A 25,919-nucleotide genomic window follows, 5' to 3' on the forward strand; every position below is an offset into this window, starting at 1 on the left:
GCAAACAAAAGAAAATAATTTTTGTGTCAATAAAATAAACAGAATCTTGAATCTTTCTGTGGATTATTTCTAGAACTTTCTGTTCTTATTTCAGATTTCAAGCATCTGCAGTTTATTTTGCTTCACAACTACCCTCTGATTGAAATTAAATAATTCTTGTTTATATAACTTGAATGTATGATTTGTTATTATCATTCTCATCCTAGAGAAACAAAGTTTGTTATTTATATACGTGTTCTACCTGTTATGAGTCAATCTCCAGTTTGTGGGTATCATTCTACCTTCATTCCAATTACATGTCATTAGTTTTACTTCCATAAAGTATTCCATTTTACAAAGCAGCTAAATGCAAGCTCATGGACCCCACTTCCAATTGGACATGTGCCAGTTTTTTCTAAATCAATATCCAATTCTCCGACTTTTGGTAACTCGATCTTTCTTTCTGTCTGCATAAGAACTGGCCATATTATCCCTGTATTAACTTTGGCTCGGTTTTTCTCTACTACCCCTTTGTTGCCCATGCCCCACAGCCTTTCCATTAGTAACATGGTCAACAGACAAAGAAGTACACTCCATTCCATTACCTTGTGATTCTCACTGCAACCCCAGTGTTAACCAATATGGTCTCACTCAAGGGGAGATATTCCCATTGCTCTCCTCTATAAGACACAGGAGTACAAATAGGCTATTCAGCCCATCGAGTCTGCCCCACCATTCAATCATGAATTGATCCATTCTCTTACTCAGCCCCACTCCCTGGCCTTCTCCCCTTATCCTTTGATTCCCTATCAAAATCTCTACCTTAAATGAACCCAATAACTTGTCCTCCACAAGTGCCTTTGGAAAGAAATTCCACTGATTCACCACTCTCTGGCTAGAGAAATGTCTCTGTATTTCTGTTCTAAGTGCACACTCTTCAATCCTGAAGTTGTGCCCTCTTGTCCTAAACTCTCCCTGCATGGGGAAACTACCTTTCGGCATCTCCTCTGTCCATGCCTTGCAACATACAAAATGCTTCAGTGAGATCTGCACTCATTCTCCTAAATTTCAATGAGCCGAGCTTTCAAATGTTCTTCACATGATAACCTCTTCTTTCCTATTATCATCCTTGTGAACCTTTTCTGAACTCTAACGTTGGCATGTCCTTTCTTAAAATTGATCACAACACTCCGTGAGGTCTCACCAGTGTCTCCCCACCCACTTTGCAGTTGAAAAATAACTTATTTTTCTTCTCTTTCTCCAAGTTCTGACAAAAGGTCTTCGACCCGAAACCTGAACGGCTTGTCTTTCACTGATGCTGCCTGACCTGGGAGTGTTTCTAGCATTTTCTTTTTCGTTCTATTTTAAGCAACTTTTCGACCCGAAACCTGAACGGCTTGTCTTTCACTGATGCTGCCTGACCTGGGAGTGTTTCTAGCATTTTCTTTTTCGTTCTATTTTAAGCAACCTTTCGACCCGAAACCTGAACGGCTTGTCTTTCACAGATGCTGCCTGACCTGGGAGTGTTTCTAGCATTTTCTTTTTCGTTCTATTTTAAGCAACCTTTCGACCCGAAACCTGAACGGCTTGTCTTTCACTGATGCTGCCTGACCTGGGAGTGTTTCTAGCATTTTCTTTTTCGTTCTATTTTAAGCAACCTTTCGACCCGAAACCTGAACGGCTTGTCTTTCACAGGTGCTGCCTGACCTGGGAGTGTTTCTAGCATTTTCTTTTTCGTTCTATTTTAAGCAACCTTTCGACCCGAAACCTGAACGGCTTGTCTTTCACAGATGCTGCCTGACCTGGGAGTGTTTCTAGCATTTTCTTTTTCGTTCTATTTTAAGCAACCTTTCAACCCGAAACCTGAACGGCTTGTCTTTCACAGATGCTGCCTGACCTGGGAGTGTTTCTAGCATTTTCTTTTTCATTGTATTTTAAGCAACTTTTGAGATCTTCCAGAGTTTAGAGTTCACTTTTCTGGCACTCTTGCCAATTGCTTGTGTGAAAATTATCTTCTTGTGCCTTTTCACAATACAATAAAAGCCGATTCTGTTCTCAGGCAAGAATAATAGATATTGTTAAAAAAAAACAAATGAATCTAGTTTAATATATACATTACTCTTTTAAAATAGAATCAGTAAACAACATATCCAAAACTTTAAAATAGATCAATATAATTTATTTCATTAATTGATGGGTTTCTGATACACTTTTACTTCACCTGCAATAATTGTCATTGCGTTCTGCAACTGTTATATTGGCTTTAAGCATTTTAAGTATTTGATTGAATCTGTCAGAGTAGATGCATGACATCACATACAACCCTGAGATCCCTTTATCCTGTGGGCGCGGCAGAATTACCATTAATTGGCAGTGCAAAAAAATAAACTGTACGCAGCATAAACAAACAAATAAAAGAACTGTAACAGATAACGAATGTAAGCAAACAGACTGTGCAATACAGAGAGAACAAAAGAAATTCGATGCAAGAATCCTTAAATGAGGCCCTGATTGAGTTTATCATTGTGGAGTCTGATGGTGGAGGGGGAGCAGCTGTTCCTGAACCTCGTGGTGCAAGTCTCACGGTATCCAGACCTGATGCCAGCTGCAAGATCAGAGCATGTGCCTGAACGTTGAGACCCGATTCACTGCGAGCTTCTGAATGCTCTTTTGTACTCTACACGCTTGTCGTCCATGAGGTGGTTCCCGAGTTTAAAAGTAGAGAATCGTCACTGGTTGATTCTTTTGTAGCTGAGGAAGGGAGTATTTGAAAGGTGCATTACAGAATGAAATCACACAGCTGAGTTTGTATTGTTGCCTGAGATTACTTTCTTCCATTATAAAACTGAATCAATAGATATCTCAATAAATAGAAGGCTAATTTACCAAAAGAAATGGATGAACCATTGCAATCATTGGACTTCTAGAGAGAAAACTCTTTCTTCAATGGTAATTTGCTGATGTTGTTATAAAGACCTACATGAATACCCATAACTTAATTGTCTGAAGAATGTCTCTGATTGATTTCCAACAGTCAAGCCACTGCCAGATGCAATTCTGTAAATGGTGATACCATCAAATTGCATGATCATCGACAGTAAAGTATGATACATGGACTGCTTTCCTGCTCTCTCAAATCCAATTATTCATTCTCCCTTACAGAAGGGAAAAATTTGCTTTCATAACTCCAAACAGACTTCAATTTGCAAAGTATTGACCTACCTAAAAATTATATGCATTCATAATTTGCAGCAATAAATGACTCTGCTGTATGATGCCGCTGCACTGAAGCCAGAAATAAGCTGCTGCTTTGCTCTTTGCCAGTTCTAGAAACTTTTTATACAGAGATGCTTAATTTGGGTGATTCATCCAAAAGCAAATTTTGTGCATAAATAAAGATGCAAATGCAGTGATTTTTTTTTTACAAATCCACTTTTTTGTCTTAAAAGTAAATAGATATTGTTGATATTTTACTGTGTTCTGAAAATGAAATTTCCCCATTCAAAGAAATCATAATAATGGGGTATCTGCAAACTGTAAATCTTTGCTCTGAAGTACATGGCCACTCCAGATCACAAGGCTATGTCTCACTCACAAGCAGAGTGATAAGAAAGTATTGTTTACAAAGCATTATCTGTAAAATAGAAACCGCTCCATCAGATTTGGTAAACTCATGACCTCTATCAAATTACGTTGAAGGTGACTACTTCCCCCCCCGCCCCCCCCCCCCCAGAGAAGCTACAACAGAGTTACATGCTGCATTTGATTTGATAATTTGCAAGTAATTGTAAGTAGGTCATTGTATTGTGAATTTCAAACAGAACTCTTGCTGGATTGAAGCAATTCTTTGTTCTCTGTAAAATAGGAAAGCGTCCGGCCATTTTCCCAGAGGTGTTGCTGATAGAAATCGCAGAGATTTCCAGCATGGAAATAAGCCCTTCTGCCCAACTCGTCCGTGTCATCCAAGCTGGCTACCTCAGTTAAACTCATTTGCTGTGTTTAGCCATTATCCCTCTCAGTCTTTCCTATCCATGTACGTCTAAATGTCTTTTAAACATTGTAATTCAACCCACCTCTACCTGTTCCTCTGGCAGCTCGCTTCATATACCGACTACCCTATGTGAAAAGGGTGCCCTTCATGTCCCCTTTCAATTTTTACTTTCTCACTGTATATTTATGCCTTCCAGTCTTAGGCCCCTCTCCCCTGGAAAATAGATTGTGACCTTTTGCATTATCTATTTGTAAGCAGGAAACATGTATTTTTCCCCTTCTGGTTTTGCAATGCTTAAACTTGCAGATTTCAAGTTCAAATTATTTAAGGACAGTTAAAGCAATAGACATGGGAGTCCGCTCTGAAAGGCAAGTATCTCCCACTATGTTGAGTGGATGCACATGGGTCCTCAAATGGTAACATTAACAATGTCACGTGTCCAATTGGAGTGTCCAAAAATATCGGTTGATTGAGTAGCACACTTTATGGTAAATGTTATCCTTTGTTTCAACTGTTGTTTCCAAGTTGTGGTGGTGAGACTGATGCAGAAAGATTTCTAAATTACTTGCATCAAAGTCACAATTAATAAACTCTGAAAAAGATTCAAGGTAATGGGCACTATTATGTACAGAAAGCTCGAGAAATTGATCGTGACGTAGTCTGCTTACAAATTACTTTTGCAAATGTCTTGAAAATGATCTCCCTCTACAGGTTTTTGCCTTTATGATCTTGGTTATCTTTAGATAACAGATGATAGTGCTTGGCAATGTGAGATTATAGATAGTGCCATTTCTGACAGTGGATTACAGACAATAATTTCTGCAGGTAGAAATCCAACTCAGGTGATGGAATAAAGCAGGAAGCATTATTTCACTCGTCATTCTGCTCCAGGTTCACATTAAGAGTGACCAAAGATGGTTTTCTACGGATGTCCATGTTGATTTATTAAACCCAGGATCCAGCTCACAGGTTACAGGCCAATCTTGCTGTTATTATGGCCACTGGATTACAGGTAGCGATGCTGTTGACACCGGATTACAGGCAGAAATGTTGCTGGCATCGATTGCAGGCAGTGTAGTTGCACCAGTGGATTACAGGTAGAAACATTTGAAGTCACTGGATTATAGGTAGAGTTGTAGGCTTCGCTCGATTATAGATGGTTAAGTTTGCGGCCACTTGATTACAGCTGTGCAGTGGGTTCAGTCAAGCATTCAATCCCATCTCCCATGCGATCAATCAAGGAAAAATGTGTGGTTTGATCCGTGGTATTAACTCCACATCTGAGAAACTTGCAAAGTACAGCATTTCAAGACTATATTGAAAGATGACTGTATGATCGGAATGAGCTCTTCTAACCACCAGAATGTTTTAACATACCATTTATGTTAAATGTGTATAAGTCGAGTTGTGAAACCCAATTCAATAAAATGGTGGTCAACTTATACACCGGATATACTTTTGAGACCTTAAATTCAGGTCAAAATCCAATCCATGCTGTTTTGTGTAAAAGTCGACCATTGAAAAACCAAAATAAAACCTGACTGTGACAGATTTTCATTGAGATTTTTATTAAAAACAACACAATTAGAACCCTTCAAAATCTCTCTCTCTATCGTCGTCTGAGGCAAAGATGGCGGCAAGCACATCCATCATCTCACTGTTTAAACTGTCATTATACGGGTCCCAGTCTGTGTCTAATGAGGCGGTTTCAGTTTCGTCATCAGTGTCCCACAACAAATCGTCTTCCGTGCCATCAATTACACAAGAGAAACCACACTGTTTAAATGATTTTTATCACAGTCTCTACTTTAACTTTGCCCCATGCCTTGAGCATGAAGTTACACAGCACGTCAAGTGACACAGCACGCATTTCCCCGCCTTTTGTAAATGTATTTTCTGCACTCGACATCCATGTATTCTATTCCTCGTGCACATGGTCTTTGAATGGCTTGTTCAAGTAGACATTGAGAGGTTGTAATATAGACGTCGAACCACCTGGGATAACTGCCATGTAAGAATTATGTGGTGCTAATCTACTTTTAGTCTTCTCAGTTAAGTGGCTATAAAACATATCCCAGACCAGCAAACTCTATTCACTGCGTAAACCATCTGTTCCACACATTGTCTATCCATAGTTTTACACTATTTTCATCCATCCATTCTTTTTCATGAAAATGTACAAAAATACTCACAAGGAATTTTATTTTTGGTTTAATTTGGCATTTGAAGATTACTATGGGTCTTAACTTCGTCCCGTTGGCCATGCACGATAACACCACGGTAAATTTGGCCCTTTCATGGGCTGTACTTCTGGTTTGCACAGTTTTAACACATTTCCATTCCACTGTTCTACTGCCTGTCATGTCAAAATTCATGGGGGTTTCATCCATATTTCTGATATTTTTCAATGCAAACTAGTGTTTCTGCCGGTTCCGTCTAATAAACTGGTGAAATCTTACAACTTTATGATCAAGATCGTTTTGTCGTTTCTGTGCAATTTTTTTTTTGATTTTTCCTTTTCATGAAACGATTGCATCAGCCGACTGTAGCCTCCAAATCATCACAGAGGTCTGCGTGTGACTTGGCCCACTGCAGTGCAAATGTTCTTATTTTATTTCGGGTGACTATTTAGCAATCTCGCCTCTGTTTGCGTACCCATTCTGCAACGTGATTTTCCAACTTTAGCCAATATTCTCAAAGAATATTGCCTTTTTGGTATTTTTTTAAAGTCTTTCTTCTTCAATCTCTTTCCAACTTCTCATGCACATCACATTTTCTTGCAGCAGTAAAGTTTTCTTGGCTATTTCTATCAATTTCAATTTAAAATTCGCTTCATACTTTCGTGTGTGCTGTGTTGTGCTGATGGACCTCCCCCGCAAAATAGCAATCACCTCCAGCCAATGTCCAGCAGGTCAATCCTCACAATCTTTGGGAGTCGAGGTATAGGCCGGTCATTGGCCTATCTCAAGCATCGTGATCTTTGAGGGTCAACTTGGTCAATGGGCCAGCTCAGGCATCCCAAAAATTGGAGTTTACTTAGATATATCATAAAACTCTTAAAATGAGGCTGAAAAATATGGGGAGACTTATACGATGGCCGAATTATACACCAAAACATACGATAAATGAGGGTCATTTAATGGAATGATTTTTTTGAGCAACCATTTCGTGAGTATGCCTTTATCACTCTTAGATCGACCACGTGTGAGGAAGGGATTGACAATGAGGGTGTAAGGAGGCAAGATAAATGACATGCAAGTACTGTACATGTGTATATAAAGCAACACAAAATAGGGTCAACATCAGCCTGCACTTTGGGCAGTTTTATTCAGTGCTCCCAAGTCGTAATGTAGAGTTGCTATGGAAACTAATGAAGGACACTACATTTCATTTATTATATTTTAAGACTGTTATGTTTGATTGTCAGACACAGATTGGTGAGCAACACGATGTGGGAATGATGTAAAAAGCACTGCAGCAAAGTCTAATCAGGAGCTAAAAGCCATTGATTTACTGCTTATTATTAAAAGGAAAAAGCATTCATGCTTCAACCCACATTCTGAACGAGATGAGGTAGAGAATGGAAAGTTTTGAAAGCCACATCATTGAACATTTCTTACAATGTCAAATAAGACCTGCCTGTTGTCAGAAGCACATCTTGCCATGATTTTAGGCATCTCAATAATAGCAATTTATCTAGCACCACTAGATTACCAAAGAGAGGTTTTGCAGCAAAAGATATTAAAACTTGGTCTGCATTTGAAAGAATGTTTCAAGGGGAAATGTGAGAGTCAGGGACTTTGAGATGGCATAACCGAGTTTGGGACCTGCGCCGTGAGATGTTTTGGTGGCCAAGAGAAAGATGGGTTATGGACATAGTCATGGAGACTCAAAGAGATACCAGAAGGGAACCAGTCCTCCGGAGCATTGGATCTGCGCTGTTCTTCAGCCACCATTTTCACTAATCCAGCACCAATCCCACTCTTATTCCCCTACATCCCCATCAACATTCACCAGATTCTACCCCTCACACGAGGAGCAATTTACAGTAGCCAATCAACCTATCATCCACACATCTTAGCAACTGATAAATGACAAGGCAAAAAGATTGAAAAGCCGGAGAAGACATCAGAATTGTGGACGGCAAAGGCATGCAATTCGCAGACAAGCAGATTTGAGAACAATTTCCTCCAGGCACTCTGGTTTCCTCCCACATCCCAGAGACAGGTAGCTTGGTGGGATAAATGGCCACTGTACATTGCCCACAGTAAGTTGGTGGGTGGTGGAATCAGACAGGAGCTAAAAGAAAGGTGGGGAGAATAAAATGAGATTTAGCCAGTGGCATCACTAGGGTTGGAGTCACCCAGTCAGGTAACTCATGTTGTCACCCACTCCCCACCACAACCCCTTTACAGTGGACCTCCTCCGTAACTAAGGGGATGCCTTTTTTTGATTTTTTTCCTCCTTTTCCTTTAATTACTACTTCATTCCCAAAAAATGGATACAAGTTCACAAATACTAATCACCGCAATATTGTAGCTAAAACACCAGAAAATTTGACCAAAGCAGCGTCTATAAAAACACTAGCAACAGCGCTTGCTGATGAAACCATGTGATTCAAAGCGTCGTTATCATTGGGTAATAATGACGGCTCCGACCGGACCGCATTACAAGGTTCAAAAAGTAAATGAGCATCGAGTTTTAGCCTTGTTTTAGGTACATGCAAGCTTGGCTTAGGAAAAATGCTTTTGTTGTTATAACTACAGGGATATACACTGCACAAGCATTTTATAGATAGTCATCTTGGTGTTACCTGATGCGGTCCACACACATCCCCTCCCCCCCTCCTCTTTAGTGACGCCAGTAGATTGAGCATTGCAAATGGACATTTGATGGCAGGGGCAGATTCAGTAGATCGGAGCAGCTGTTTCTGTGTTGCACATCTCTTTAATCTTGGATGATCAATAGGGGAATTGGAAATAAACAGAAGAACAGCAGAATTTGAGATGAGCTCAGGTTGGAGAGTGCATGGTAGGCAAGCTTGCAGGTCGAACGAAGAGGATACGAATGAATCAAATGGACATCATGGACAATCCTAAACGGAGCTTGACATTTCATCATGGCATCCCACTGGAGAAAACCACAACTTCAGGTCACCAGGAGAAGAGGCAAGATACCAATGTCAAAGGACCCATTCTTAAAAGAAGTAAACACACAGAGGCTGAAATGCTGGAGAAACTCAGCAGATCAAACAGTCCCCTTGATGTATATACTTTGATGAAGGGCTCGAGCCCGAAACGTTCATTCTGTATCTCTGCCCCTGCTACATAAAAGACACTGTTGGACCTGCTGAGCTTCTCCAGCATTTTGTGATTCAGAAAAGAAAACTGGATAAACTTGGGGCTTGTCTTTAAAGGGGGATGGTCGAGAAATAACATTATTTTTAAATTGGTGCTGCACTGAGTTATAGTCATGTATAGCATACTGACTGCTTAATCAGGCCTCTTGCTGTGGGTGGGGAGAGGGGGGAGGCTAATAGTTGTGAAGTGGATCTCTCTATTTATTTTTCTGGAGCAACAAATAACAGTACAGGCTTTTTCTTCAGACTCCACAGATTCATGATTCCAGCAGCAACTCAAGACTTCAGAGCCTCCAGCACTCCGGCTGCTTTACTCTGGGTCCTTTTGGAGGTGTTGCTCTACCTCTGACTTGCAGGGCCTCATTGAGATTGAGTCCAAACGCTAGCAAGTCTGCATGGAGCACTGAACGTGGAGCCAAGGCAGCTGCATCATCAAGGGAGAGGGAAAGGGCGAGAAAGTCTAAGGAGAATATGGGCCAAATGAAGGCAGATGGGACCAGCTCAGGAAGGCACCTGGGTTGTTCTGGAAGTGTGGTACTTTGCTTTCAGACTTCCTTGCGAGTAGGTCCACTTCATCAATTATGTCCAAATTTTGGATATTTGTCGATCTTCCCTTGATTTTGGGCATCATGAAGAACAAACTTTGCTTATCGTTACTTCTTATACCACTTTTGTGATTTTCTGGGGCCTTCACATCCTGGGGCCAGTTATACTTATTGCTTTTGTAAGCAGATCCACCAGTCGATCCTTTTTTGATTCCAATCAAGACTGTACGATGACTCTTACAAAGCAAATCTCTATCCAAAGTCCGCGAGCAAAGGGCTGCAGACCCATGCAGTTATTTGGTGTGGTAAGTGCTTTTTGGGGTCACCTACGTGATAAGTAATAGGTATTCCAGTCCCAAGTCTCTCTCCTCTGCAACATAACAGTAAAGAATGGGGTGAAGCCAAGGCAGACCATCTCTGTTGTAACATTTTCAAATCTTGGCCTGGGACTCTTGGAAAAAAGCCATGTGAAAAGACAAACTTTGGTTGAAAGCACATGTTCCAGACTTTTTCTATTCATGTTCAGATTGTCTTCTGAGATTTGGAGCAGGCAATGATTTATGAAGGCACACAGTGAAACTCGTCAATGTACCTTCCTTTCTATTGTCTCTTCCAAATTTTAAAGGCAAGTGAAACACAGGAAATGGAACATCTCTCTTCATGCCAATTCATTAATTTTAAAATGATTTATGGTCAGCAGATGATGCATTCAAATGTATAGGCCATTCTTTATTTTATGAATAATGGACCCACGTAATCCATTTCCAAATGATCCAAACTTCCAAGAACATTGAAAAGTCCATTTTGAGTGAACAAGCATCAACAATTTATGAGACAAATGGGAGACTGCAGATGCTGGAACCTGGTCCAAGACGCAATCTGCTGGTTGACCGGCATCCGTGGGAGGAAAAGAACGGTTGACATTCCGGGCCGAACCCCTTAATGGGGACATTCATCTTCATGAAGGGCTCCAGCTCCAAAATGCTGATCTTTGTTTATCCCCCACTGATCCCGCTTGACACACCGAGTTCCTCCAGCAGATTGCTTCTTGCTCAACTATTTACAAAATGCCTTTATCCTAATTGTATTCCTCTTCTGAATTGGTCTTTGACATAGAAATTAAAATGCTAGTTTGTGTCAACCAGGACCTGTGTGTTCGTGTTACTACAACCCAATCCACTCTACCCCAGACTTAGCCTTTCAATATTCATGCCAGGTTGACAGACAGGCATGCCGGTGAAGTGGCAAACAACAGCACAACTGACAGGTCCAAGACACACAATTCCTCCTCATTAGTCAGGAAGGCACAGCAGTGCATATACATCCTAAACAGTTTAAGGAGGGCAGGCCTACCGGCTTCCATCTTGACAACATTCTACAGGAGTACAATTGAGCGAGTCTTGCCTGGCTGCACTATTGGTAGGTGCAAAATATTGGACAGGAAGTCAATACAAAGGACCATCAAAATGGCTGTGAAGATCACTGGGGTTTCCATTTTCTCTATTGACGTTTACTGGGAACATTGCTTAAATAGGTCTCCAAAGAATTATTGAGGACCCTTTCTATCTTTGACAAACTACCACCAGGAAGAAGGTACATGAGAATCAAAATCAGAACCGGCAGGCTAAAAAATAGCTTCTTCTCACAGGCTATGAGTTCCAGAATAACGCTGTTTCGCTTGGTTGTACATGTACAGATAGATGATAAACTGCATTGTCCTTGATATTCAACGGTATTACCATCACTGAGTTCTCTACCATCAGCATCCGGAGGCAGTCAGCATTGACAGGGGATTCAACATAAATACTCTGGCTGTCACAACAGATCTGCATTGTGCAATAAATTACTTAGCTCCAGACACTTTCCACTACATCAAGAGCATTGATGTTCTTCTCTCCATTGGCCAGCTTGAATTTGATTCTAACAAGCTCAGAGACAAGGCAAGGCAAAGCAGTTTGACTAATCAGAAGCCCATCACCTTGGGCATAATTGCTCTGACAGCACAGTGAATCATCAACCAAATGCACTGCAGTTAGTCTGCAAAACTACACAGAAAGCACCTTCCTTCCAAACCCTCTTCAAGAGCAGCAAGTATATAAGAGCACCATCATTTGCTGCCCTCTGGGTGGCACACCATTCTTACTCGAAAACATGTGGTCAATCCTTCATCACCACCAGATCTGGAATCCCTGCATAACAGCATTGAGGGAATATGCTCATCAGTAGAGCACTGCAGCTCACGAAGGTGGCTCACCACCTCTTTCTGAAGGACAGCCAAGGATGGGCGGTAAATGTTGCTCTTCCAGCAATGCCAACATTGCCCTGATGGTAATTCTGCCTCACCCATTGTAAAAGGAATCTCAGGGTTGCACATCATGTCATGCATGTACTCTGACAATAAAATCTGAATAATGTAATTAAAAAAAAAATGCTGTCTCTCATTATGCATCCTCCCACCTTCCAACTTTCCTTGTTAACATATTCAATGGATACTTGAACTTTCAAAACTTGACTCAAATCACATTGCCATTTGAAACTAAAAATGAACTTAATATAAATCATTTTTATAAAATGCAAAGTTTAAACAGCAAAAATGTGATACTATGTACCATAGTCTCACAACTGAACATCAGCAATAGGAAAATACATTATTTAGCAATATTGGCAGATCTCCAGAAACCTGTTTGTGGACTCCAACGATATATTGTTAAACAACAGGATTAACATTAGCCAGCATGTGGTGCAAGAATAGGTTGTAAGATTATTAAATGGAGAAGGAAAATAGAACCTTAAATATGTTGCAAAATAAATTATGTTCAGTTTGACTGAATCAGTCAGAGGGGAAACATTGCTTGTGCATTTACAGTTGAGTGGCTCAGAAAATCAGATGGGGAGAGGAAATGTTCTGCTTTTTTTAGTTGAATTTACAGCTTCCTAAATAAATGAACGTTTCCGATTGGTTCTGTTTCAGTGATGTTGCTGATGTTTACCGATAACCTTAATTTCAAAGACAAAATAAATATTTTCTAATCAGCTAATAATAAGAGGTTGCTCCATCTTTGTTCAGGGTGCAATTTGAGCTAATTACCAACATGCAGCGATACTGGATTTCAACTTAATTTCACACATGCAGTGGGTGAGGCAGGAAGTACAAGTGTCTGAGCGAACACTGCATTACTGGGCACACAGGTTGCACACAACTGCCTGGTCTTAAATGCACCTTTGTCACATTTGGTTCCCCTTCCCGCAGATGCTTCCTGACCTGTTGAGTATTTTCAGCAATTTTTGTTTCAGGTATCCAGCATGTGATTTTGTTTTTAATACCATTATTCAAAAATGCTGGAGAAACTCACCAGGTCTATAGGAAGCAAAGAATAACCAATGTTTGAGCCCTTCATCAAGGTACACAGAAGGGCAAATACACATATTATACTTTTTTTAATATTAAAATTCATTTGCTGCTCCAATTACCACTTGTAATGGCAGAGGTAAGTGCCACGTACATTATCGACTTCATCAACATCAGCTGTGCTAAGACAAAGCTCGTGACAGATTATGTTGTGTTTGGATTGTATATAGATATGTTTATGGGAGTTAAATTGGGGTAGGTTTTTTTTAGTGGTCTTAATTAAAATACTGGAGCTCTGCACATGCTAGAGATGTCGGGGCCCCAGAACCTTTGCAGAAGCTTTGGAGAGTGACCAGGAGACTTCACTAATGGATTATTGTTTACAAAAAGGCAACAGATGAAAGAACATGTCAGAGCCGTAGACAGTCTGGAATAGAACTTGCTGTTTTAGGAGGATCATGTGGTTTTGCAAGCAGAGAGAATAAAACATGTTTTCCTTGTGTGTGTGTGAGTGAGTGAGTGAGTGAGTGAGTGAGTGAGTGAGTGAGTGAGTGAGTGAGTGAGTGAGTGAGTGAGTAAGTGAGTGAGTGAGTGAGAGAGAGAGAGAGAGAGCAGCAGCAGCAGCTGGGGACTGGAACAGGACAAGTTGGCAAAGCTTGTGGAAAACCCCATTTGGAAGACGGCTTGTGAGTGCTTAGTTCAGCCTGGTCAAAGTCCTTGTGGTTCATGCAAAAGGAGAGGACTGGCTGCCTAATGTTTCACTTGAAATAGGGGAAACAAAAAGGAACTCAGTGGTGACCTGAAGAAAGGGGTTATCATCTGGAGAACCCTAGGGGGCAAGTTTCATCAACAAGACACTGAAGTGGCTGATTAAAAAGGGACAACAAATCTTTCTCTGAAAACTGACAAGAACCTTCCTGAGCAGTAACCATTTATCTTTCAAGCACCCAAAGCCTGGTGAACTTTATAAATATTATATTCTGTTCACAGTATAAGAATTGCCCACAACCAGTGAACTTGGAGGAATGAGAAGTGAGATTGGACTGTGAACCAAAGAACTTTTCTGAACTTACGCACACATTACATACATGTGTGCTTAGAATTAGAAGGGGGTTAAGTTAGGTTAGTTAAGCCAATAGTGAATAGTTAAAGTGTGATTCTGTTTTCATGTTTAAAGATAATTAAAAAGCAACTTTTGTTTAAATAAACATTTGTCTTTGTGAATATCTATTGCTGCTGGGTTTTGGGGTCCCCTGGGCTCGTAACAGCCTCAAAGAAAGTTCTGCTTGTGATTTCCCAAATGGGAAGGGCTTTCATGTGAAGTGGGCAATTCTGCAGTAAAATGTACACAAGACTCAAGAGATCGTCAATCCAAATACCAGGTTCTCACATGTGACACCATCAGTCAATGAGATCATCAGTCAGTCAGTGCTCAGCAAATTCAGATCTAATATATTATTAGCCTTTTTCTTTTTGTACTTGACTAAAAGGAGTTTAGATCCATCAACTTGAAGTTTGAATTACATTAGTATACCATTTTGATGCACAAACAAAAATTAAAGCTGTTTGCAGTAAGCCTGTGTGGGGCGGGAGGGGGTGGGGGTGGGAATCGCTGCAAATGTTGCACTTGCTGCTCATTGCAAATAGTTTGTCGGAGTCTTATTCCACTTCAAAATGACAAACTGATTTCCTGCCATAACTCCACATCCTATACAAGTCCACCGTAGACTTCTTGTAAATGCAATGGGGTGAGACTGGGGTCTGGCTGTCTACTTGCCAATCTTACTGACTTAAATAAATAATTCATGGTTGTACAGAACCTTTTGCAATACCTCAAATTGATTCTCAGCCCCAAGAAGCCGTTTTAAAATGTAGTCAGTGCTACAATGCAAAAAAATATTCAACAGCTAATGTGGTCAACTGCACAGCATCATAAAGAATATTTTAGTTTTGCTCAGGTATTTTGTTTGTGTGATTTATGGAATAAATATTCAAAAGAATTTATTAAAGATTGATTATAAGGTTAGTCCTTTTAATAGGTTCGCGTCAACCTTATAGTTGAAAGGAAGTGGTTGCAGAAATAGTGAATGCATTGGTTGACAACTACCAAAAGTTCCAGTATTGTGGAGAGATCCCAGAAGACTGGAAAATATAAGAGAAGGGGGGAGTCAAAGCAGGAACCTACAGGACCGTTAGCCTCATGTCCAGCATTGAAAAAATGCTTGAATCTATTATTAAGGAAGCAATAAGTGGGGCATTTAGAATATCTTAAGGGAATCAGAGTCAGGGAGTTAAACAAGAAACTCTGCAAATGGTGGGATTGAGGGCAATGCACAAACTGGAAGAAGAATACGTGGAACTCGTTGAGGTGTGGGCAAAAGGGGACGAAGGTAAGAATTTCAATGAGGACAGAATGTTCAATGTCAGTGATAGGAAAGCCAGAGGGGATAGTAAAGACTCAACAGGGGTCAGTTGGGTGGAAAGTGTTGGGAGGGAGGGATGGGTGGGGCGGGGGGGAAAGTTGCGAGTTAAAGGTGTCAGGGGGAGGAAGGTGGAAGTTGAGGGAAGCTAGCAAAGTCAAGAAAGGGAAATCAAGTTCAGCAAATTTGCTGAGAGTGGGAAAATGGTTTGGAGTCCAAGATGGAAGAAACCATGCGCAAGATCTCATTGACTGATAGTGCCTGGTTGAAACACGATTGTTCAGCTTTTTATTTAAATTTTATGCCTATGAAAATGAAAGCCTTTCTCAAGAACAAATGGCTAAGAGAATGATATTGTTTTACACTGAAACCTGGAGTACATATTGGCTGCTAAGACCACGAACTAATTTAGGAACTGAGTGATCTTTTTCAGATACTTTATGCTATGCATAAAGCATTAGTTTGAACTGAAAACTTTTCATAGCAATTAAGTTGGTGCTGTTTTCATTTTAAACCAGGTATTTTTGACCTTATGTTGTCATCGAAGTATTTTAGTAAGAGCAAGAAATAATGTGCAAAATAAGAGTCCCTAAATGAATCTCTGATTAAGTTTGTTGTTTAGGAGCGTGGAGGGGTAGCAGCTGTTCCTGAATCTGGTGGTGTGAGTCTTGTGGCACCTACACCTCTTTCCTGATGGCAGCAGTGAGAACAGAGCATAACCATATAACCATATAACCATTTACGGAGCGGAAACAGGCCATGTTGGCCTTTCGAGTCTGCACCAGTTCACTGATTTTGTGCACCCTCTTCAGGCATTGGTCCCGATGGCAGGGTTCCATTTAGATTTTCTTGATGGTGGGGAGAGGTTGGCCTGCGATGTCCTGGGCTGTGCCCACTACCTTTTGCAGAGCTTTCTGCTCTGATGTATTGGTGCTCCCATTCCAGGCCAATGATGTAGCCAGTCAGCACGCTTTCCACACTTTCAAATTCATAGCCCACATTCAAACACACCCTGTCTGCTTGCAGATATTCCATCTGTAAGTACTCGCTCTGTCCATTTTATACAAGCACGCACTCTGTCCACAAGCAGATGGAGCCTGTCCACATGCAAGTACACTCTATCCATGGACAGAGATGGACATGGACACATATGTGCACACCATGGTCCAATCCCCAAATGTCTCCTTCTCTCAATGCTCTTTCCTCATCCCCTCCATCAATACCTCTTCCTCTCTCCATTCCCCTTCCTTCTCTCTCTCGACCCTTCTCTTTCAGCGATACAGTTCAAAGCTTCATGGCAATGTCCTCAATCCAGGCTGCTGCTTCTGGACTTTCCCAGTGTTTGAGTAAGGGGGCACAGAGGTGCCCAGACCACTTGCATTATGACGGCTGAAGCAACCACTGCTTAATTTCCATCAATTTTGCTCATCAATTGTGATGGCAAATTGCTATCAATGATCCCACAACAAAAGCACGATTCTGTCAGCATGTTACTGATGACGCCAAGCTGGCAGGTGCCTACAGCTCCTGATCTGACCCATAATCCACTATAAATAGCACCACCTTAGAGACGCACATTTCCTCCACCAGAAAACGCCAGGACTGGTTTGAAATGGACAACCAGGAGATCCAGCAGTCAATTAACTGCCAAAGCACCTTGTTCCTGGACTGGAAGCAGTGTTGCAACTGACAGAAAACAAACTGTTCTACAGGCAACTGATGGCTGGGGCCCAACTAAACACGTGATCTTAAGCAACACATAAAATGCCAGATGGCCTCAGCAGGCCAGGCAGCATCCAATGGAAGGCAATAGATAGTTAACGTTGGAGGACACAACAGGTCACCCACAATCCATGGAAGGAAATAGATATGCCAGAAATGGCAGCACCCATGGAAGGTTTTGGGCTGAACCCCCTCATTCCTGATGAGGCAGAATGGCCATGTTTCATGCAATGAATTTACGAAAACTAAAATTTGCTTTATTCTGCATGCACACACTCTCATGATGAAGACATCTTAGGCATGACATTTCTATTTCTGTGCAAAGTGGTAACTTGGAGATTGAAACTCTCACCATTGCATGAGGATAATTCAGAGGGCAACATATATAATGGGCACTTTAGTCGTCAGCTTTCAGAATTTGGTTAGTAATTTTATCCTGTTCATTTATTTTATTTGTTAAATAGAAGCTGTCGTGCTTTAATTTGAAGTCTGGTGAAATTCCTGAATGAAAAATAAACTTTTTCAAGCAATAATGCTTAGTCTGCCAAGAGGATTGCCAATTCTGGTGTCTTGAGAGCCTTCACCATGCCTTAAACTATCCCAGCCCCACATTCCCCTCATCCATAGGACACAAATTTCTGATTCCAAATGGAATTAATCTTGCCTGCTGGTCAAACTGCAATTTTTTTTCCCCCTCATCCACACTATTTATACAACTAATAAATGGATGTATACAGACAAAATGATGTTATGTAATGCTCTGCGACTTTTAAAGAATTTGGTTCCTTGTAACAGTAGCCTGGAAATTAATCCAGAATTCCTGGAGGCTCCAGGACAATCCTGGAAGATTGTCAGTCTTCACTAGCACATTTATAAACAAACATCCTATCCCTGAAAAATAACCCTTGGTGTGCCTGTCAGTCAGCACAGCTTTAAGTTAAATTTTGCAAGCTCTCCTGATGTAAATAATTCATTTTTCTTTCCATAAATCCCATTTACATCAAAAACAAGTTGGGTTGAATACCTCAAATTCAACTGACATCTTTACTCAACCACCTCCTGTCAAAATGATGCGACATTACATCAGAATGTCTCTCTAAAGTAGAGCTGTTCATGGGGACCCATTGTTCGCTATTTATTTGACGGAGACAGGCTAGTCATTATAAAAGTGAACCTGTCAGCCTTCATTTTCCAAAGTTCTTCAGATGTTTACCTCTGCCATTACGAAAAGCAAAGGAAGGTCTTGAGGCCATTATAGAAGGAGTAGGTAATCTACCAGTGCTGTTGTATCATTACCAAGTGATCCACAATGTAGAAATGCGAGGGATATTTGTCTTCATCAGTCAGTGTTGATGTAAATACAGTTTCCCAGGCAGCATTCAGCTATGCTGATTTGTATACCTATTTGTAGAATATCCTCTTTTCTTCACATCTCCCCTGAAGTTTTACCAGGCAATGGTTTGCAAAGGGCTGCCAGTCTAATGCATTATAGAGATGTTGTGAGGAAAGACAGACGCCGCAGCAAAATTGTATTTTTCGAGATAAGGAACATTCCTGGAGTCACACCTCCCATTTACTATACTTGTCTGTGGTTGTCCGCACCTTCTGAGCAACCTCCTTTTTATTTAGTATGTTTTCTGAAAATGCAAGGCCCCTTGTTATTCACCTGGGTTTTACTAATAACAAACAACTCTTTGGAAAACCACGAACTAATTTAGGAACAGAGTGATCTTTTTCGGATACTTTATGCTATGCATAAAACATTAATTTGAACTGAAAACTTTTCATAGCAATTAAGTTGGTGCTATTTTCAGTTTAAACCGGGTATTTTTGACCATATGTTGTCATCGAAGTATTTTAGCAAGAGCAATAAATAAGGTGCAAAGTAAGAGTCCCTAAATGAATCTCTGATTCTTTGGGGTTGTAGCGTATCGAATGACTCAAAGACTTGTTGACTCAAACCAAGGCTTTTATTACCAAAAGACTGGAGTGTAGTACATTGAGATCAACTAGTCCAGACTGACCTGGATCTGGTTAGGCGCAGCCTTTTATGACCTCGCCAGTAGGTGTGGCTCTGGCTCTCAGCCAATCATTATAACTATATGCAAATATATACAGTGGTGATAGGATCCTATATTATCACGGGGGTAAAAATCTAAACTGAAAGGGGTCTAGTGACAAGTTTGATGTTTTCACAGTTGTTAATGAACCATTTGTTCAAGGGTCACAGTGGGATCATAAATTAGGTGGTCAGATGTCTGTTTTTAGGCCAGACAGTGTGGCTTTTGAGTCCTCTGTCTTCCGTCTGGTGCCACCACGAGCAGGACATTAATTTGTCATCCATTTGGGGGTGTAGGCCATACACCTCCAAACGGAGGACAAACGAAGGGGTGGAAAGGGGCTTTACCTTTTTTCAGCACGCCCACCCACTTTTCTTCTGTGCGAGTGCCGGCATGCACGATGAGGAGGAAGTGTGATGGCAAAAGAGGAAAGTTCATAGGAGGTAAGCCTCCAATTCCCACTCCCCCCTCCCCCCACCAAGAGAGTTTCGAGTTTGATGCTGACCCTACATGTCCTCTGTTTTGGCAAGTTTGAAATGGCCACCCTAGTTCACACAAGACAAAGGCAATGACCACGGGATGTAGTGACAGGGTAAAGAGGCAAGTCAGAAGTCGTTATCCAACTGAAGGAAGACACATTGTTGGCTTTTGGTTTCATGAGCCAGGTTGCATAGCTCCGCACGTTTTCCCTCAGCTTTGAACGACAGAAGGATAATCTGCCCAAAGTGTTGAAATCAGAAAGGGACATGTTGAGGCTATCCCTGGTTGATGAGAAATGGGGTCTTGAAATGAAGTCCAGACCATTTAGCAGTGAAGTCAGAATGGGAAAATGTAAAACTGATCTTGCAGATTGTGTAAAGGAACATTTTACGAACACAAAGGATGGTAGAAATTTGGAGGTGTAATTGTTGAACCATTTGTGATGCTTTTAACTTTGTGATTGATTAAAAAAATTAAGCAATATACTGAATCGACTGAATTTGACGTCGATAATAATGGAACCCGGGTGAAGATTAGTTACAATCTACAATTTATTGGTCTTGGATTAAGGATCTGAACAGCCTCCCCCTGTTCTTCTACAAGCCATGGAATAAAAAAAAATATTTAAAAAGTTGGACCAAACAAACAAAGCAAAAAGAATCAATTGAGATGTATTAAAAATCAGGCAGAAATACTCTCAATCCATAGGGATGGTGGACATTTTTACTGTCTGTTGGCAGGGTATTTGTGTAAGCTCCCCAGGCAGCTGTCAATTGACAGAGTTCGGGCTGGATATCGTGACACCATTGCATAAGTTCAACCCAAATGTGTGCCGTCTTAATTTTCACAGTTCTCTGGAAGGACTCAAAGTGCAAGTTAAAAAAAAAAGAGCTCTTTAGTTTACATGAAAAATAATCTGTTTAAAATAAGACAACGTTTTAGGTCCTCTGATTACTGCTTCTACCAATTTTTTGAGATCACTTGCAAAGAAGTTATTTTGGAGAGAAACCTAGCAGTTAATTCGGACACAACATGATCCAACAAACAGATAAAAGAGCGACTCTTTAATATTTGTATGTTGATGTGAGTAAAAGCTTCACACATGCTTTGAACAGGGATATTGGCTTTATACTGCATCCCAAAAGGCCGTGCCTTGAAAAATCAGCAGGCCCTCTAACATCAGACATGCTTTTGATGGGCAAGTTTTGAAGTAGGATGGAGATCAACCCCCAACACACATGAAGGCAGGCCGACAGACATTGAGGGTGGTAAAATGATGATAACAAAGGCCAAATTAGACTTACTTTGCATGGAATCCAAGTGTCTGTTTCGTTATCATGAAAGGGGTTAACCATATTTACACAGGACATACTTGTGTGTGAAAATAAATTAAATCTAGATCAGTGGGTCTCAACCTTATGGTTTCCACTCACATACCACTTTAAGTAATCTCTTTGCCATCGGTCTTCTCTGGACATTGTGTAGTGGTACACCACCAGCCTACTGCAGGGGGCGACCTCTGTACCAGCAGAAGAACATGGGAGCACAGGGCAACACCTGGCCGGCTGTCAATCAGTCGACCTGAATGGACAAGCTCCACCTGGTTGGCTGTCAATCACCATCTGGGATATAAGCTGGGTCCGGCCTTTTTGAAGCCCGTCTCAGAGCTTGCACCAGCATTCTCACAGCTAGCTCTGTGAAGGTATAAGTTGAATAAAGCCTGTAGAACAGACTTTATGTCTTGTGTGTTTGCTTCTGTTCGATAGCCCACCACACATTGGTGAACAGATTACTGGCGCAAGTTAGGAAGAGATTTCCAGCTCTGCAAAAGAATGGCAGGATATCTTCATATTGATCTGCTCAGGTTCACCTTTAGGGTTGCCCCTCTGGCAGTGCAGCATTCTCATAGTGAAACAGCGGCTTGAAACATTTTCTCTGGTGTCTCGAGTGGGACTTGAACTAACATCTTATAATTCAAGAGAGGAGAGTTCAGGAGGTGGCAAGAAGCCTTCAAGCAGCAACACCACGGCAACTTTCCTTCGGGAATGACATCGCTGACCTCAATGTCATTGCCAGGCGCACCCAGTGAAACTCATCCTCTTTGGCTCCCAGTGCAAAAATGAATGGTGGCAAAGAGAGATCTGACTCAGGGATTTGACAACTGGAGAAGTAGCAGAAATTTAAAGCTGAAGGAATCCATTCAATATTTATTACAGCCCATTGGGCATTCTAACACTTTATATCAAAGCACATGGTTGTGGCGTGGTCATTGACCCAAAACATTAGCACTAGTTCTCTCCACATTCATTCAGCTTGACCAGCTGAACATCTTCAGCCTCAGTTTTCCAGCACCTACCGTTTATTTTACTTTTTAATCCCTGTTGGTCAGGAAAGATTTCAAAGCATTATGATGACTGACACCCTTCCCCATGAGTGGAGAATTCTTCTGGACATGTTTCTTTCACACTATTCCAAGAAAGTGGACAATAAAATGGACTTGGGGCCTGCCAACTATTTTTCATCTCCCTTGGGCATCCAACCTTAATCCCTCCGTCTCCAGTTGAAACTATTTTACCTTGCAAGCAGTCATTCTCATTACACTAGGTGATTCCCTGTTTCACAAGTTAACATTTCAAGACGTGCCTGGCAATTGTGGGAGGTGACCGTTTTCCAAATTACTTGTTGGCTTTCAGTGACTAAACTCCCATGCCCATCACTGGAACAGGAACTTCCATGTCATGAGAAACTAATAGGCCTTCAGGTTTGGTCTCCCAGCTCTACTGTACTGCAGTCTAACCAAGTCCACTTCTTTTCAAATAGTCATTGAATCTCGATCATGGAGCAGACCCTTCAGCCCAACTTGTCCAGGCAGGCCGAGTGGGCATTCAGGGCTAGTCCCTTTTGCCTGCAAATATCCAATGGTTGAAATAAAAGAAAAATCAGTAAGAATCCAAAGTACAAGTGGATGGAAAAGGAGACTAAATAGGACTTAAACAAATAATATTAATTACAGGTCTGAGTACTCGTTCTTTCTCTTTGAATGCCATATGTAAAATTATGGGACATTGGGAATTGGATGTAACAGATAGTAAAGCTAATTCTGAATATATCTCTTGACTAAACTTTGAAAGCAAGGGACAATTTTGAACAAATAAAATATAAATTTCAGAAAAGTATCAAGATCCTCCCTCATAACACAGAGAAGCAATTTTAATTCAATCCCCTGACAGAGGCAGCTACCCGTGGTGCTTCTCTGAACTCAACCCGGCTGCTACATCTCTCAGGTCTCAGTGAGTGGTCACGGGCACCACACTCGACGAGCTTGGATACAGTTTGAACAAGGCTAGATCCAGAATCAACAGTGATTGAACAAAGGAAGATTTGAACTTGGATTTCCTCTCTGACGCTCTTAACAACACATTGCCAGTGTTCCCTCTACGCCAGGTGCGTGCATGGATTTTGTTTGTGGGCGTGGGCACAGCTCAAAGGGAATACTGATTGAGGGGAGAAACAGTGCAGGGTAAATTCAAGGGGGTGAACTGGAATAGATTTGAAAGGCAGAAAAGACCTTTTTCCATGTTTTATTGAGATTAACAAAAATGCTATGAAAATAATTCTTTAGGCCTTGCAAGAGGACACGAGAAAACGGGAACAGGAGTGCCTCAAACCCATCAATATGATCGTCAGTGATCTGTTCCAGGTCTCATCTCATCTTCTGTCCCAGCTTCTCACAATCTTCAACCCTTCAAAAGTGTATCTACTTCCTCCTTAGATGCCTACAGAGGTTACAAATCATCAGGTAGAGAATATTCCCAGAGATTCACCACCCTCAGCCAGAAGAAAATACAAATTGAAAGTCATGTTTTAAAAAAACTTTACTTCATATTTCTACTCTGGAACGTAATAAGCGAATGAACATCATCACCACTTCTCTGCAAGAAAACAAGTGTGACACCTCTGCCCTTCTCATAAGAAAGGAAGATATTGTTCTCCACTGGACAAGCTGATGCAACATCAATCACTCGAAAGACTACTGTAGAGAAACCAACAGGTTTCTATTCACTTGAGCATTTCCCTACTGTTCAGTTATCCTGTACTGAGCTGCAGGGGTCTGTTAGAACAGCTACATTGGAACAGGAGCCTGTGGGGAGGGGCCACAGGTATAATTGGCCAATAGGTATGCTCGCCCAGATGATTATACATGACGGTGGTTTACCACACAAGCAAAGTTATATTTTTGCCACGAACTTGAAACAAGATTTGTCTATTAATATTTTAATATGAATAAACCCATGGCTCCCACCACTATGGTGTGGTGCGGGCCGGGTAATTCCATTTGCTTCCTTTAAAAGCGCATACACCCCTTGTAAAAACATGTTAACATTTAAAAAAAAAATGAACAGGGAGATTAGAAAAATAATTAGTAATCTTTGGTGGCCTAACACTACATCGATCATTGAAACTACATGACAGCACATAAACAAGAAGGAATGCTAATAAACACACTGGAATTCCATTGAATTGGAATGCCAGATCACATCCTGAGTATTCCATTAAAATGTAGCTTTAACACATAAATAGTTTCAAAGTTAAATCTTAAATTGCAATCCCAAATAACTGCAGATAATTTGCTGTCATAATAAATGATGCCTTCCAGCTTTCAAGTATATTTTAAATGAACACGCTGATCAGGTATAAATGACCTTGACTGTGAGTAAAATTGTGACGTCTACCTTTTATTTTATGCGAGGGATCATCCTGGGGAAATCAGCTTCTTTTCAGAAGCCAAGGCATTAATTCATATGCCCTACACACTGGAGAATTTATTTTTAATTCTTATTGTTTAGAAATGAGCATAAATTATTGACAAAAGTGAGTACAGAAAACCTGACTTTTCAAAGTCAACAACAGATGTAGAAACCATCCAAAGTGTAAAGTTTCCAACAAGTCATATGTTAAATGTGTACACTGCATCCCATATCTATCACAACATGTCAACACTTACATTGTGTGATTAGCTGAACAGATGGTACTGGAAATCTCTCCGCCTCATCCTCAACATTCATTGGAGTGACTTCATCACCAACATCGAAGTACTCGAGATGGCAGAGTCCGCAAGCATCGAATCCACACTGCTGAAGACCCAACTGCGCTGGGTGGGTCACGTCTCCAGAATGGAGGACCATCGCCTTCCCAAGATCGTGTTATTTGGCGAGCTCTCCACTGGCCACCGAGACAGAGGTGCACCAAAGAAGAGGTACAAGGACTGCTTAAAGAAATCTCTTGGTGCCTGCCACATTGACCACCGCCAGTGGGATGATATCGCCTCCAACCGTGCATCTTGGCGCCTCACAGTTCGGCGGGCAGCAACCTCCTTTGAAGAAGACCGCAGAGCCCACCTCACTGACAAAAGACAAAGGAGGAAAAACCTAACACCCAACCCCAACCAACCAATTTTCCCTTGCAACCGCTGCAACCGTGCCTGCCTGTCCCGCATCGGACTTGTCAGTTACCAACGAGCCTGCAGCAGACATGGACATACCCCTCCATAAATCTTCATCTGTGAAGCCAAGCCAAAGAAGATCCTGATCTATATCCTACAAAATATACTGTCAAAAAACAATGATTCGAGTTGAAAGGTGGCAACTATTCAAGGTTGTAAAGTAGAATCGCACAGAACAGCAAAATTCCAACGTTGTAAATGTCGAGAGAGAGAGACCTGAAATTGGAGGGGGGAGAGGGGTGCAGGATAGTTGGGGAAAATTGGGAGTATATGTGGAGTGGATGGGGAAATGGCTGGGGATGCAGTTAGCACAGGATGCAGGGTAGCGGGGGTGGTGGGGGGGGGGTTGTGGATTCAGTCTTGCAATCAATCCAGGGTATTCTGGAGGGTAGGATGACGGTTAGGTTGGGCACTTGAGTCATGAGAAATGAGATGCAAATGCCAACAGAAATGAGAGGATAATTAGCTTGCTGGTCATGGCAACAGAGAAAATCTGAACCCATAGTATTAA

The 25,919-nt window shown here is 41.2% G+C and overlaps 1 protein-coding gene across 4 annotated transcripts in view; it reads right to left on the minus strand.

Moving 5' to 3' along the window:
• Window positions 1–25,919, minus strand: part of pde3a (phosphodiesterase 3A, cGMP-inhibited) — a 386,358-nt gene that overhangs the window by 58,614 nt on the left and 301,825 nt on the right. The window lies entirely within an intron of this gene.

Source organism: Narcine bancroftii, chromosome 13, assembly GCF_036971445.1.
Source record: "Narcine bancroftii isolate sNarBan1 chromosome 13, sNarBan1.hap1, whole genome shotgun sequence".
Classification (NCBI taxonomy): Eukaryota; Metazoa; Chordata; class Chondrichthyes; order Torpediniformes; family Narcinidae; genus Narcine; species Narcine bancroftii.